This window comes from Somniosus microcephalus, chromosome 4 (genome assembly GCF_052327205.1).
Source record: "Somniosus microcephalus isolate GS21.2 chromosome 4, FLI_Smic_1.0, whole genome shotgun sequence".
NCBI lineage: Eukaryota > Metazoa > Chordata > Chondrichthyes > Squaliformes > Somniosidae > Somniosus > Somniosus microcephalus.
Genome location: NC_140990.1, coordinates 181493423 through 181507640, shown reverse-complemented (window position 1 = coordinate 181507640; position 14218 = coordinate 181493423).

The window sequence follows — 14218 nt, the reverse complement described above, 5'->3', positions numbered from 1 at the left end:
CTTTTGAGATCTGGGTGTATCAGGTCTAACGTGCACCGCAACTTTCTCCCCATCATCAACTCAGCCGGAGAAAGCCCCGTGGTAGCTTGGGGTGTTATACGATAACTAAACAAGGCTCTATTGAGCTTGGTCTCCAGGGTGTCACCTGAGCTCTTCCTCATGAGCTCCTTAAAAGTCTGCACGGCTCGCTCGGCTAACCCATTTGAGGCTGGGTGATATGGAGCCGAGGTGACATGGGTGATTCCATTCCTTACCATGAATTCTTTGCTCCCTTCACTAACAAAACACTGTGCATTGTCGGATACAATCATTTCTGGAATACCATGCATGCTGAAGCTGTTCCTGAGACAATCCAGTGTGGCATCAGTCGTTGCAGAGCTCACTGGATAAACGTCGATCCACTTTGAGTGAGCGTCTACCAGCACCAAAAACATTTTGCCCATAAAAGGTCCCGCATAGTCTATGTGAATTCTCCTCCAGGGTTTGCTGGGCCACTCCCAGGAATGGAGTGGTGCCCTGGCAGGTGCTTTCCTCTGTTCCTGACATATAAGTGCATGACTTTACCTTTGACTCAATTTCAGCATCCAAGCTAGGCCACCACAGGTAGTTCCTAGCCAGTCCTTTCATTCTAGTCATTCCTGGGTGCGATTGATGCAACTGTTCCATCAAAGTAGAGCGTCCCCGCTCTGGGACTATGATGCGTGCTCCCCATAGCACACATCCATCTTGGACACTGAGCTCGTGCTGTCTCTGTCTGTACGGCGCGAACTCCGGTCCCTCACGGTGATCTGGCCAGCCTTTCAACACATACTCACGGACCCTTGACAGAACGGGGTCCTTGGCTGTCCAGCCCTGGATTTGCACTGAAGTCATCAGGGGACTGATCTCCTGATCCAGCATCAGGACGTGCTCCTCAGGGGAAGTGCTGCGAGGAGATTTTGAGAGGGGCAGGCGGCTGAGAGCATCAGCGTTCCCGTTTTCCTTGCCGGCTCTGTACGTGATCACATATTCATAGGCTCTTAGTATTACTGCCCATCTCATTATTCTCTGTGATGCCATTTGAGGCACCGCTTTTGTGGTGTATGTAACCGTTCCACCTTTAAGAGAACTATTTTAAGAGATGCACTACTTTATCTTGGCTGCTGTATACTGTAATACCGGTGGTGACCACACCGGTATATAAGTGCTGTGTAATGATTTATTGGGCAGTTCAGCCTGACCTCCGACTAGTAAAGACCTGTTGAATTTACTCTTGTGGTCTGTGTGCAGTGATTCTTATTAACAATAACTAGAACACACAGACTTAACAGTGGCGACGATGATGATCTTACCCTGCGGCAGAGATATATCCAAGGCAGTTTAACGGGCGTCGAGAAGAGGCATCCGCCCTCATCATCCTGCTGAGAAAAGACTCGGGTCTGAAGAGCAAGGAAGAATCCTGACACGAAGCCTTCTATCAGCAACAGGCAGTGATCATCCCTTCTATCACGGTGGTGGGTAAGCCGATCAGCGACGAGCAGCAAGTCGGCCACGTTGGCTGTGAAGTAGGGGAGGGAAAAACGGAGGATATAAGGGCAGAGAACTCGACCACGGCCGGGGAAAAGAGCCGGACAGAAGTCGGGGCCAGAGGCGCTGAGACTGGGGCAGCGTAAGGCACGGGAGCCGTGGTGAATGCAAACGCAGCCAGTGTAAAAGACCGGGCTGCAAGCGGGCTGGGAGACGCAACAGCGTCGAGAGAGAGCTCGACCGCGACCGGGGAAAAAGGCCGGGCAGCTACCGAGGCTGCGAGGCGCGGGATAAAATTTAAAAAAAACAAAAAAACGCGGAGAACTCAGCCGCAGCCGGGGGAAAGGACCAGACTGCAAGAGGGGCTGGGAGGCACGATTTGAGAACCGCTGGGGAGGGCGAACACAGCAATACGGCAATCACCATTACAGCCAGCGGGGGAGCAAGGCAAACGCGGGAAGCCGCCATTTTCGTAGGCGGGGGAAGAAGACAAGCGCGGGAAACCGCCATTTTGAAAAAAAAAAAAAAATTCTTTTTGTTTCTCAAGAAGATTGCGAGGATGCCTAAGCATGGTAACATCAACGATTTCAATCCCAATGTTGAAGATTGGGCCACGTATGTAGAACGCATAGAGATTTATTGTAAGGCAAATAAAATATCAGATGAAGATAAAGCACTAACCTTACTAAACTCAATGGGTGCGAAGACATACGGGCTATTGAAGCAACTTCTATCACCAGCTAAACCGGCGGATCAGGCTTTCGCTAATATTGTTGCTGTCCTGAGAAATCATTTGAACCCCACACCGCTGATGTTAGCGGAACAATTTAAATTTTATGCGAGAACGCAACTGAAAGAGGAAAGCAACGCAGAGTATTTAATTGAACTGCGTAAGCTAGCGAAATACTGTCAGTTTGGGGAAAGACTGACAGAGGCACTGAGAGACAAATTCGTGTGTGGATTGTCGAAAGAAGGAACACAAAAGCGGCTGCTTGAAGAGAGTGATCTTACACTTGATAAGGCTGTCACTATTGCAGCATCGCACGAAGCCGCAGCGAGAGGCACTGCGGAAATGCAGCTGAAGGCAGCGGTACTCAGCGTAGATCAAATGGTTTTGGGTACAGCGAAATGTTATCGTTGTGGAAAGACAACACACGATCAGAACCAATGCTGGTTTAAAAATCAGGAATGTAGAAAATGTGGCAAGCTTGGTCACATAGCTAAAGTATGCCGGTCAGGAAAGAAGACCAGCAACAAAAAGTCACTGCAGGAAAAGTGCAGAAAGGTACATAAGGTGGCTGAGAAGAGTTCGGATGAACAGAATTCGGATTCAGACTCCAACAGCAAGGAACTGGGTAGTCTGAGAATTCACAATGTGAGTAAGGAAGCTGACCTACAAACTATCTGGGTCACACTTCAGATAGCAGGAGTCCAAGTGAAGATGGAATTGGACACCGGATCGGTGTTGACGGTCATGAATAAGCAAGATTACAAAAGGTTATTCACACATATTCCCCTATGGGATACGGAGATAGTATTGCAGACATACACGGGGCAAAGAGTATACCCCATCGGAAAGATAAAAGTCAAGGTGGTACACAAGGGCAAAGAACACCAAGGAATGGACTTATATGTACTACCTGAGGGAGGTCCACCACTTCTGGGACGGGAGTGGATCACGAAAATAAATATGGACTGGCACTCCCTAAAAGCAATAACGGTAGATTCCGGAAAAAAAGATGTCAAACCTGAACGATTGTCCAGAATATTGGATGAGGCTAAAGAGGTGTTCCAACAGGGACTGGGAACACTGAGAGGAATTACGGCAAAAATCAAGATTGCAGAACATGCAAACCCAAAATTTTTCAAAGCCAGACCGGTACCTTATGCGATACGACCTGCTGTGGAAGCTGAGCTGGAAGGGCTAGAACGTTCAGGAGTACTGTCTAAGGTGGACTGGAGTGAGTGGGCCATGCCCATTGTTCCCGTCATGAAGCGTTCATTGAGTAACAAGCCAGGGGAACCGGGGAAGGTCCGCATCTGTGGAGACTTCAAGATCACGGTTAATCCGGTGCTTCACACGGTGCAATATCCGCTTCCGCGGATTGAGGATATCTTTGCTTCATTGTCTGGCGGGAAACACTTCACCAAGATAGACCTGGCGCAAGCGTACTTACAGATGGAAGTTGAGGAAGAGTCACGCCAGTATCTCACAATCAACACGCACAGAGGCTTGTATCGATATAATAGACTGGTTTTTGGAGTGGCTTCGACTCCAGCAATTTGGCAGAGGGCCATGGAGCAGGTATTACAGGGAATTCCAAGCACTCAATGTTACTTGGACGATATCCTGATTACAGGAGATGACGATGAGGAACACCTTGCAAATTTGAAACTGGTGCTCACCAGATTGAAGGAATATGGACTTCAAGTTAATCGCCAGAAATGTGAGTTCTTTCAGAAACGGATCTCGTACTGTGGTCATGTCATTGACCAGGAGGGGCTGCACAAGTCATCTGACAAGATCGAAGCTGTTGTGAAGGCTCCCGCTCCGGAAAATGTATCCCAGTTGAGGTCGTTCCTAGGGTTGATTAACTATTACCATAAGTTTCTGCCAAATCTATCCACGGTGCTGCACCCGCTGAATGCTCTTTTGCAGAAAGAAGTACCATGGAAGTGGAGCGAGGACTGTAAGAAGGCCTTTCGCAAAAGCAAGGCATTGATCACCTCAGGAAGTGTTGGCTCACTTCAACCCAACGCTACCTATTCGTTTAGCTTGTGATGCTTCTCCTTATGGTATTGGAGCAGTACTCTCACACAAGTTGCCAAATGGCTTGGAAAGGCCAGTCGCATTTGCATCCAGATCATTGACCTCCGCTGAGCGCAACTATGCTCAGATAGATAGGGAGGCTCTCAGCCTTGTGTGGGGAGTAAAGAAGTTTAATCATTACCTGCAGGGCCAGAAGTTTACACTGCTGACAGACCACCAGCCGTTGGTATCCATTTTTAACCCTAAGAAGGGTGTTTCGGTGATGACAGCACAGAGGCTCCAGAGATGGTCCCTTTTCCTAGGGGCACATCAATATCAGATAGAATTCAAAGGTACAAAGCAGCATGGTAATGCTGATGGGCTGTCGCGCCTGCCACTACCTACTGAGGAGGAGGCACCGACGGTTGACCCGGTGGAGCTATTTCACTCGACCATCATCGAATGTTTACCTGTCACCAATGCAAATATTGAAAGAGAGACTAGGAATGACCCGACACTGTCCCGGGTCTATGAATTGACAGTAAAGGGATGGCCAGCCCATGGTGATCCACTGTTACCGGCATTCTCAGCAAGACGAGAACAGCTGTCCATCTGTCAGGGAACATTGATGTATGGAACAAGGGTGATTATCCCTCCTAAGTTAAGAGAGAGAGTTCTAAAAGAACTACATGAAGGTCATCTGGGGGGAGTCAAGATGAAAAGCCTTGCTAGGGCTTATGTGTGGTGGCCGGGTATCGACCAACAGATAGAGGATCTGACGAAAAGCTGCTCAGGGTGCCAAAAAGTCCAAAATGCACCTCCAATTGCACCGCTGCATCCATGGGAATGGCCTTCAACCCCATGGCAACGTGTACATATTGACTTTGCTGGTCCATTCATGGATTCCATGTTTTTAATTGCGGTGGACGCACATTCTAAATGGCCAGAAGTGATTAAAATGACTACCACTACCTCGGAGAAGACGATCGCGGTGCTAAGAGCGATATTTGCAAGAAATGGATTGCCAGAGCAAATATGTTCAGACAACGGACCACAGTTCGTGTCAGAGGAATTCCAGAAATTCCTGAAGAAGAATGGGGTGAAACATTATACCTCTGCCCCATATCATCCAGCTATGAATGGGCTGGCCGAGAGGTTTGTACAGATGTTCAAAAAGGCAATAAAGGCCATGAGCGAAGATCAGATTCCACTGCAACACAAGGTGGGCAATTTCCTACTGGCATATCGAAACGCCACCCATGCAACAACAAACCAAAGTCCTGCCATGATGTTCTATAACAGGAGGTTGCGGTCCAGGTTGGACTTGTTAAAACCAAATGTGCGGAGGGAAGTCGAAAACAAACAGTTCCAGCATATCAATAACAAGCCCACTCGGAGTTTTGAAATAAGACAACCAGTGTTAGCCAGGGACTATAAAAACGAGAAATGGCAATCTGGAACAATTCGGGCCAGACAAGGACCCCTGATGTACACGGTAGATGTTGGTGAAAATGTAATGCGACGTCATGCTGACCAACTGGTGGGATCGAGAACAAGGGTCGAGCCCATGGTTACGACAGAGACAACCGTGGAGGAAGTTAGTGAACCTGAAGCACCTACCTCAGAAGTGAATATACCTGATGATGATGTCCTATCCATAGGGGATCAACTAGATGAGTCACCCCAGCAACGAGAACCAGAGACCCCTGAAAGGCGTTATCCGTCTCGGATCAGGAGGCCTCCTCAGAGACTGAATCTGTGAACTGTTTTTACATGAAGTTGTGTATATATGTTATGTTTAATGGGGAATATATACTGTTAAGCTAAAAAGGGAGGATTGTGGTGTATGTAACCGTTCCACCTTTAAGAGAACTATTTTAAGAGATGCACTACTTTATCTTGGCTGCTGTATACTGTAATACCGGTGGTGACCACACCGGTATATAAGTGCTGTGTAATGATTTATTGGGCAGTTCAGCCTGACCTCCGACTAGTAAAGACCTGTTGAATTTACTCTTGTGGTCTGTGTGCAGTGATTCTTATTAACAATAACTAGAACACACAGACTTAACAGCTTTCATCTCATTCATTAAGCTAATAAGAGGCTTGTGGTCAGTACTGATTACAAACTTCCTCCCATACATGTACTTATGGAATTTCTTTACTCCAAATATAATGGCTAACCCCTCTTTATCAGGGTGTGAATAGTTCTTTTCCACAGCTGTGAGCGTGCGTGAAACAAACCCGATGGGCCTTTCCGCTCCATCTGGCATGCGGTGGGCCAACACTGCCCCCACTCCATAGGGTGATGCGTCGCAGGAAATTATCAGCTCCTTCTTCTCGTCGTAATGCACTAACACCCTGCTGGACTGAAGTAGCTCCTTTGACTGCTGAAACGCTTTCGCTTGCTCTGGCCCCCAACGCCATGGCTCCTCCTTTCTCAGCAGTTTGTGCAGGGGTGCCAGCAGCATCGATAAGTTTAGAAGAAACCGGTTATAATAATTCAGGAGCCCTAGATAGGCTTTCAGTTCAGTCACTGAGGTGGGTGCAGGTGCATCCTGCACTGCCCGCACTTTCCCTGGTAATGGATGGAGGCCTGTGGCATCCACCCGATGTCCCAGGAATGTAACTTCCTTCTCCATGAAACTACACTTACTCCGTTTCAGGCGTAGCCCCGCCTCTTCCAGCCGCTGTAGCACTTTGTCCAGTGTTTTTACGTGATCCTGATCATCACTTCCTGTTAGCAGAATATCATCTAAGTACACGGCCACCTTTGGAATGCCCTGCAGAATGCCCTCCATAGTCCGTTGGAATATTGCTGGGCTAGAACTGACACCAAATGGTAACCTGGCATACGTGAACAGCCCCTTGTGCGTGTTCACCGTGACAAACTTTTTTGATTCTTCATCTAGCAATATCTGCTGATACGCATGACTCATGTCCAGTTTGCTGAATCTTTCTCCCCCAGCGAGCGATGTTAACATGTCCTCCATTCTCGGAATGGGGTACTGTTCCAGTGATGATACTCTGTTCACTGTTAACTTATAGTCACCACACACCCTTACGTTACCGTCGGGCTTCAATACCAGGACTATTGGTGCCACCCAGTCTGAAAATTTCACTGGTTCTATTACTTTGTCCTTTAGCAGGCGATCTACTTCCGCCTCAACCTTGGTTTTCATTGCAAAAGGTACCGACCTTGGTTTAAAGAAATGAGGCGTGGCATCACTGGCTACATGAATCTTGGCTGTGGCTCCCCTTAAGGTGCCCAGTTCGTCCTTGAACACTAACTCATGCTTCATCAGCACTTCTTGCAGTGCCTCTGTACTGTCCTCCATTTTATTCATTGCCTGCCAGTCCACACTCAACTCACTGATCCACCCTCGCCCTAACAGGTTTGGCCCTGACCCTGCTACCACTACCACCGTAAGCTCTTTGGTGACTCCTTTGTGTTCCACTTGTACTTTGGCCGCACCCAAAATGTCCACCTTCTGTCCTGTGTAGGTTTTGAGACTAATGGGGCATGTACCTAGCTCTGATACTTTTGCTTCCCCCCATAGCTTGGCGTACTCAGTCTGCGACATTATGGTTACACTACATCCGGTGTCAATCTCAAACTTTAATTGACCTCCGTTCACTATCAAATACTGAGTGAGAGGGGGTACGTTGGGCCTTGAAGTGTCTATACTGTATATAGTGAAAACCTCCTCACTAGACTCACTAGACTCTTCCTCCTCTTGTATGTAATTTCCCCGCTTTGAGTACTTCTCCCTCCCCCCTTTAGCATGCTTTGCCCCTTTAGCACTGCTTCTCTCACTCACTTACCTTTTACAGACTTTCTTTAAGTGCCCTATCTTTCCACAATTGTGGCACTTTGCCTTTGCAAACCTGCAGTCCTTTGCATAATGGCTCGTCCCGCCACATCGGTAGCAATCCCCAACCCCGACTGGTGGACTTTTCGCACCAGCTTCCATCTTGAAAACAGCTCCTCCCACTGGTTTACTCCATTTCTCCTTGCTCATACTGTTTAAGTCCTTAATGTCCTTGTTAGCTGTCTCCATGGCTTGTGCTTTTTTAAGTGCCGTCTCAAATGTTAATCCTTCTTCTGACAGCAACCTTTGCTGTATACTGTCGTCGTTAACTCCGCATACTAGTCTGTCCCTTAACATGACTGTGAGCGCATTTCCAAAATTACAGTCCTGTGCGAGCTTCCGAAGCTCCTCCACATACTCAGTATCGCTTTCTTCTGGCCTCCTAATCCTCGAATTGAATTTCCATCTCTGTACTATTTCACTAGGTTTCGGATTGAAATGATTCTTTAGTAGACTCACCAACTTGTCAAAAGATTTTTCTCCTGGCCGCTCCGGGCTCAGCAGATTCCTCATCCGTGTATAGGTTTGCGCTCCCACACAACTCAGTAAAATGGCCCTTTTCTTTTCAGCACTGTCCACCTCGTTTGCCATAAAGAAATGGCTCAGTATTTCAATATACTCCTCCCAAGACTGCGACTTGCTGTCAAAAGGTGCCACGGAGCCTACCGTTCCTACCATCCTTGGAGTCCGGTCACTTCAGCCAAAAAATCAAACTCCGTTTCGACTCCTGCGGCCTAGCCTCGTGCTTTTCCGACTCATTTGCTAACCAACCCGAGCACCTCTTCCGAATACTCCCTAACTATGACCGATCCACCAAAACTTTTCCGTCCTTTATTCTCGTCGCCATATGTGGTATCTTGAGGTGGCCATAGATGGAGACGGACACAGGTTAACTCCGTAACATGGTTTAATCAACACTTGCACATAAAAGCTTCTGCCATGAGGCAGCAAAAACAAAGAGTACAACAGTACAGACCAGACTTAACTCAGGAGACCAATTGCCACAGCACCACCTGATGGATCAGGTTACTCATAACCTACCAGGTTACTACAAGTGCGTTGATATCAGTTTTATTGGTGGTTTAGTGGTGTGTCAGTATCAGTTGTAATGGTTGGTTAGTGGTGTGTTGATATCAGTTTTAACGATGGTTTATTGGTGAGTCGGTATTGTAGTGTATGTGCTTTAAGTCAGAACTACTTTTAACAGCTCCTGTATACTGTAGTACCGACAGTAACCACACCGGTATATAAGCTGTGCGCATGCCTCTGTACTCCAGTCTAGAGATGACCCTCCTCCAGTAAAGACCTGTTGTTTGTTTATGTACAGCATCCGTGTAATTCTTTATCCACGGAACCACGGATCTAACAGTGGCGACGAGTGTTGATGCGAATCTACCTGCAACATTAAACAAAAAAAAAACAAAAAAAATAGTCGAGTCCAGGAACACGGGCGTCGACCGTGAGCAACCGCCCAGCAGTCAGGCAGAGATCCAACATCGCTGGGGAGGCTGTGGAGAGCCGGGCTTGGTTCCCCAGCCACAACAAGCAGTAAGAGACCGACGACAGGTCCTGAGCAGACCCTTCCCGAGCAGCGGCGGCTGGAGCCGACCGACGGCAGAGAGAGAGAGCTGGGCAGCGTCGATGGGGTAAGAAAGAGGGTGAAGAGAGCAGGGCGCAGCCGGGGATTGATCACCGAGGGGCGTCGAGGGAAAATACTGCTAACCGGAGAGAGGGTAAGAAACAGCCGGGTTCTAGACTGAGCGGCATCGACAAATATCAAGAGAAGAACGCGCAGAGCACAGCCAGGGATCACGGGCTGATCAGGGTCCGCGGGACAAAGCAAGGGGAGGCGCCATCGAGCCGCGGAGAAGAAGGAAGAGCACGGGAGATGCCATTGAGCCGCGGAGAAGAAGGAAGAGCGCGGGAGACACCATTTTGTGCCAGCGGAGAAGAAGGGGAAGCGCGGGAGGCACCATTGGGGATAGTTAACGCACAACCAAGGATGCCGAAGAGTGGCAGTATCTCTACGTTCGACAATGAAGTCGAAGATTGGGCGACATATGTGGAACATATTGAGGTGTACTGCAGGGCGAATGAAGTGCCAGATGCTAATAAAGCACTGGTTCTGTTAAATTCCATGGGTGCAAAAACTTATGGGTTACTGCGAAATCTAATAACCCCAGAGAAGCTGGTAAACAAGGATTTTGGAAGCATAGTAGAAATCCTACAGGACCACTTAAGCCCCACACCGCTGCTGATAGCAGAACGATTTAAGTTCCATTAAAGGAACCAACACAAAGACGAAAGCAATGCTGAGTACCTAACGGAACTGCGCAAGCTATCGAAATACTGCCAGTTTGGAGCGGGACTAGCAGACACGTTAAGGGACAAGTTTGTGTGTGGGCTACAAAGTGAAGGAATCCAGAAACGGCTTCTATCAGAAAAGGACCTTACGCTGGACAAAGCTTTCAATATGGCAGTATCACACGAAGCAGCCGCAAGGGGCGCTGCAGAGATACAATGGAGACCGCAAGAATACGGCACCAACAAAATGACCTATGGAACAGGGAAGTGCTATCGCTGAGGCAGAACAACACATGACCAGAAAGATTGTTGGTTCAAGGACCAAGTGTGCAGACAGTGTGGGAAAGCAGGACACATAGCAAGAGTCTGCAGGTCTGGGAAGAAAACCAACAGTAAGAAATCTCCACAGGAGAAGTACAAAAAGGTACACCAGGTGATGGACAGTGGTTCAGACGAACAGAAAAGTGACACAGACTCCGGAAGCAAGGAGCTGGGTTGTCTGAAACTACATAATGTAACCGAAATAGAGGATCACCAGACTATCTGGGTTACACTCAAGATAGACGGAGTCCAAGTGGAAATGGAATTGGACACAGGGTCAGCTCTAACAGTCATAAATCAAAGAGACTACAAGCAGCTATTTTCACACATACCCTTGAAAGCTACAGAGATTGTCTTGAAGACGTATACGGGCAAAAAGTCTACCCCAAAGGAAAAATAAGGGTGAAAGTGACATATAATGGTCAGGAAATACCTAAAATGGATATATATGTATTGCCAAATGGAGGACCACCACTGCTAGGATGTGAGTGGATCCGGAAGATACATTTAGATTGGCATTCCATACAGGCACTGAAGGTGGAGGCCAAAAAGGATGACGACGTCACACCTGGACGACTGTCAAAAATGCTAACTGACGCAAAAGAAGTGTTCCAGAAGGGACTAGGAACACTAAAAGGAATAACAGCAACAATTAAAATAGAGGATAATGCAAGCCCAAAGTTTCTGAAGGCCAGACCAATGCCTTATGGGATCAGACCAACGGTTGAAGCAGAGCTGGAAGGGTTGGAACGTTCAGGAGTACTGTCCAAAGTGGACTGGAGTGAGTGGGCTACACCCATCGTCCCTGTAATGAAGAGGTCGTTGAGTAATACGCCTGGGGAACCAAAGAAGATCCGCATCTGTGGGGATTTTAAGGTGACAGTGAACCCAGTCCTTCACACGGTGCAATATCCGCTTCCACGAATTGAGGATATTTTCGCCTCGCTATCTGGTGGTAAACTCTTCACCAAAATTGATCTAGCCCAGGCGTACTTGCAAATGGAGGTAGAGGAAGCTTCGAAACATTACCTTACGATCAACACCCATAAAGGTCTCTATCAATACAACCGGCTGGTGTTTGGAGTAGCCTCGGCTCCGGCTATCTGGCAAAGGGCAATGGATCAGGTCCTGCAATGGATTCCAGGGACCCAGTGTTATTTGGACGACATCTTGGTCACGGGCGAAAATGACGGTGATCACCTCGCTAACTTGGAGAAGGTGCTCGCCAGATTAAAGGAATATGGGCTACGAGCTAATCGCCACAAGTGCGAGTTTTTCCAGAAACAGATCTCGTATTGCGGCCATGTCATCGATGAAGAGGGGTTACATAAGTCCGCTGACAAGATTGAGGCAGTAGTCAAGGCTCCAGCACCGGAAAATGTGTCACAACTGAGGTCGTTCCTCGGGCTGGTAAACTATTACCATAAGTTCTGTGAGGACTTTCTGCCCCGTATATGTCTTCAAGACAATGGATGTGTCTTTGGTTAGAAATAGGGCTTAGAGTCTTTTTGAATGAAATCTTACCCAGGGGTAAGACAGAATAGCTTGTAGAGTGGGAAAAAAAACTTGCGGATCTTCGGTTTCTTCCGAGTTGGTTTTCCGTTGATCGCGGTGGCCCAATATTACCTGGTTGGCTGGGGGTAATATTCAGTTGGTTGTTTCGTGGGGCCCTTGGTGCTGTGAGGTGTCCGATGGTGTGTTACTTCTTCAAGAGAGAGAACTGCTTCAAGATGCTTGCTCCTTGATCTTGATGTTACTCGATGATGGCTCTTCTTGAACTCCTTTCTTCAACTTGTACTTGGAACTGTTTTTCACTTCTTGAACAGGCCTCCAACTATACTAATCGAGGCCTGCTAATCTGCATGCCAAATCAGTCTCGGTTCATTGTTAGATTTTGGCGGGCTCAATTTAACATTTAGTTGTGTAATTTGTTTAAGTAGTTTCGGGATGGCTCCCTGAGCTGTTGAAGTTGTTTAAGAATGTGAGATGTGGTTTCAGGATGGTTTCCTGAGCTGTTGAGCTCTTATTTAATTGTAGTGAAATGTCCTCAGTGTTTGGGTTTCCTGTGGGGTCTGAGATTCTTTGTAGGTTGGTGAAGCGATTTGTTTTATGCATGTTTTTGGATGGGTCCTGTAATTTGGGTGGAGACTGCTCTTCCGTGGGTCTATTGTTATAATGAAAATTGTCTGATAGGGGCTGAGTGACGTTTACAGTTCCCCAAACAGTTTGATTAACTGATTCACTCCAATACTCAAACTGTATATTACAGAGGTTGATCCCAAATCTTTGTTGCAGCCTTTTTTCTTCCATTGAAGGCCCAAACATGCCCCCTTTTAAAATGCTGAGTCTGGTTTTGACCTTGAATCTCCCTGTTAGGCCCAACATGTTTTATATCCTCCTGAAGTTTTTTAGCAAGGGTCCAAAGTCATTTTTAATAGGGTTTTCTTTCGTTTTGGGGTATCTGTTAATTTTGAGAATCCTACAGTTGGTATCAGTTTTAAGGGTGGTTTAGTGGTGTGTCAGTATCAGTTTTAACGGTGGTTTAGTGGTGGGTCAGTATCAGTTTTAACGGTGGTTTAGTGGTGGGTCGGTATCAGTTTTAATGGTGGTTTAGTGGTGTGTCAGTATCAGTTTTAATGGTGATTTAGTGGTGGGTCGGTATCAGTTTTAACGGTGGTTTAGTGGTGGGTCAGTGTCAGTTTTAACGGTGGTTTAGTGGTGTGTCAGTATCAGTTTTAATGGTGATTTAGTGGTGGGTCGGTATCAGTTTTAATGGTGGTTTAGTGGTGGGTCAGTATCGGTTTTAATGGTGGTTTAGTGGTGTGTCAGTATCAGTTTTAACGGTGGTTTAGTGGTGTGTCGGTATCAGTTTTAATGCTGGTTTAGTGGTGGGTCAGTATCAGTTTTAACGGTGGTTTAGTGGTGTGTCAGTATCAGTTTTAACGGTGGTTTAGTGGTGTGTCGGTATCAGTTTTAATGGTGATTTAGTGGTGGGTCAGTATCAGTTTTAATGGTGGTTTAGTGGTGTGTCCGTATCAGTTTTAATGGTGGTTTAGTGGTGTGTCAGCATCAGTTTTAATCGTGGTTTAGTGGTGTGTCAGCATCAGTTTTAATCGTGGTTTAGTGGTGGGTCAGTATCAGTTTTAATCGTGGTTTAGTGGTGGGTCAGTATCAGTTTTAATCGTGGTTTAGTGGTGTGTCGGTATCAGCTTTAATGGTGGTTTAGTGGTGTGTCGCTGTCAGTGTTAATGCTGGTTTAGTGGTGTGTCGGTATCAGTTTTAATGGTGGTTTAGTGGTGGGTCAGTATCAGTTTTAATGGTGGTTTAGTGGCGGGTCAGTATCAATTTTAATGGTGGTTTAGTGGTGTGTCGGTCTTAGTTTTAATGGTGGTTTAGTGGTGGGTCAGTATCAGTTTTAATGGTGGTTTAGTGGTGGGTCAGTATCAGTTTTAAGGGTGGTTTAGTG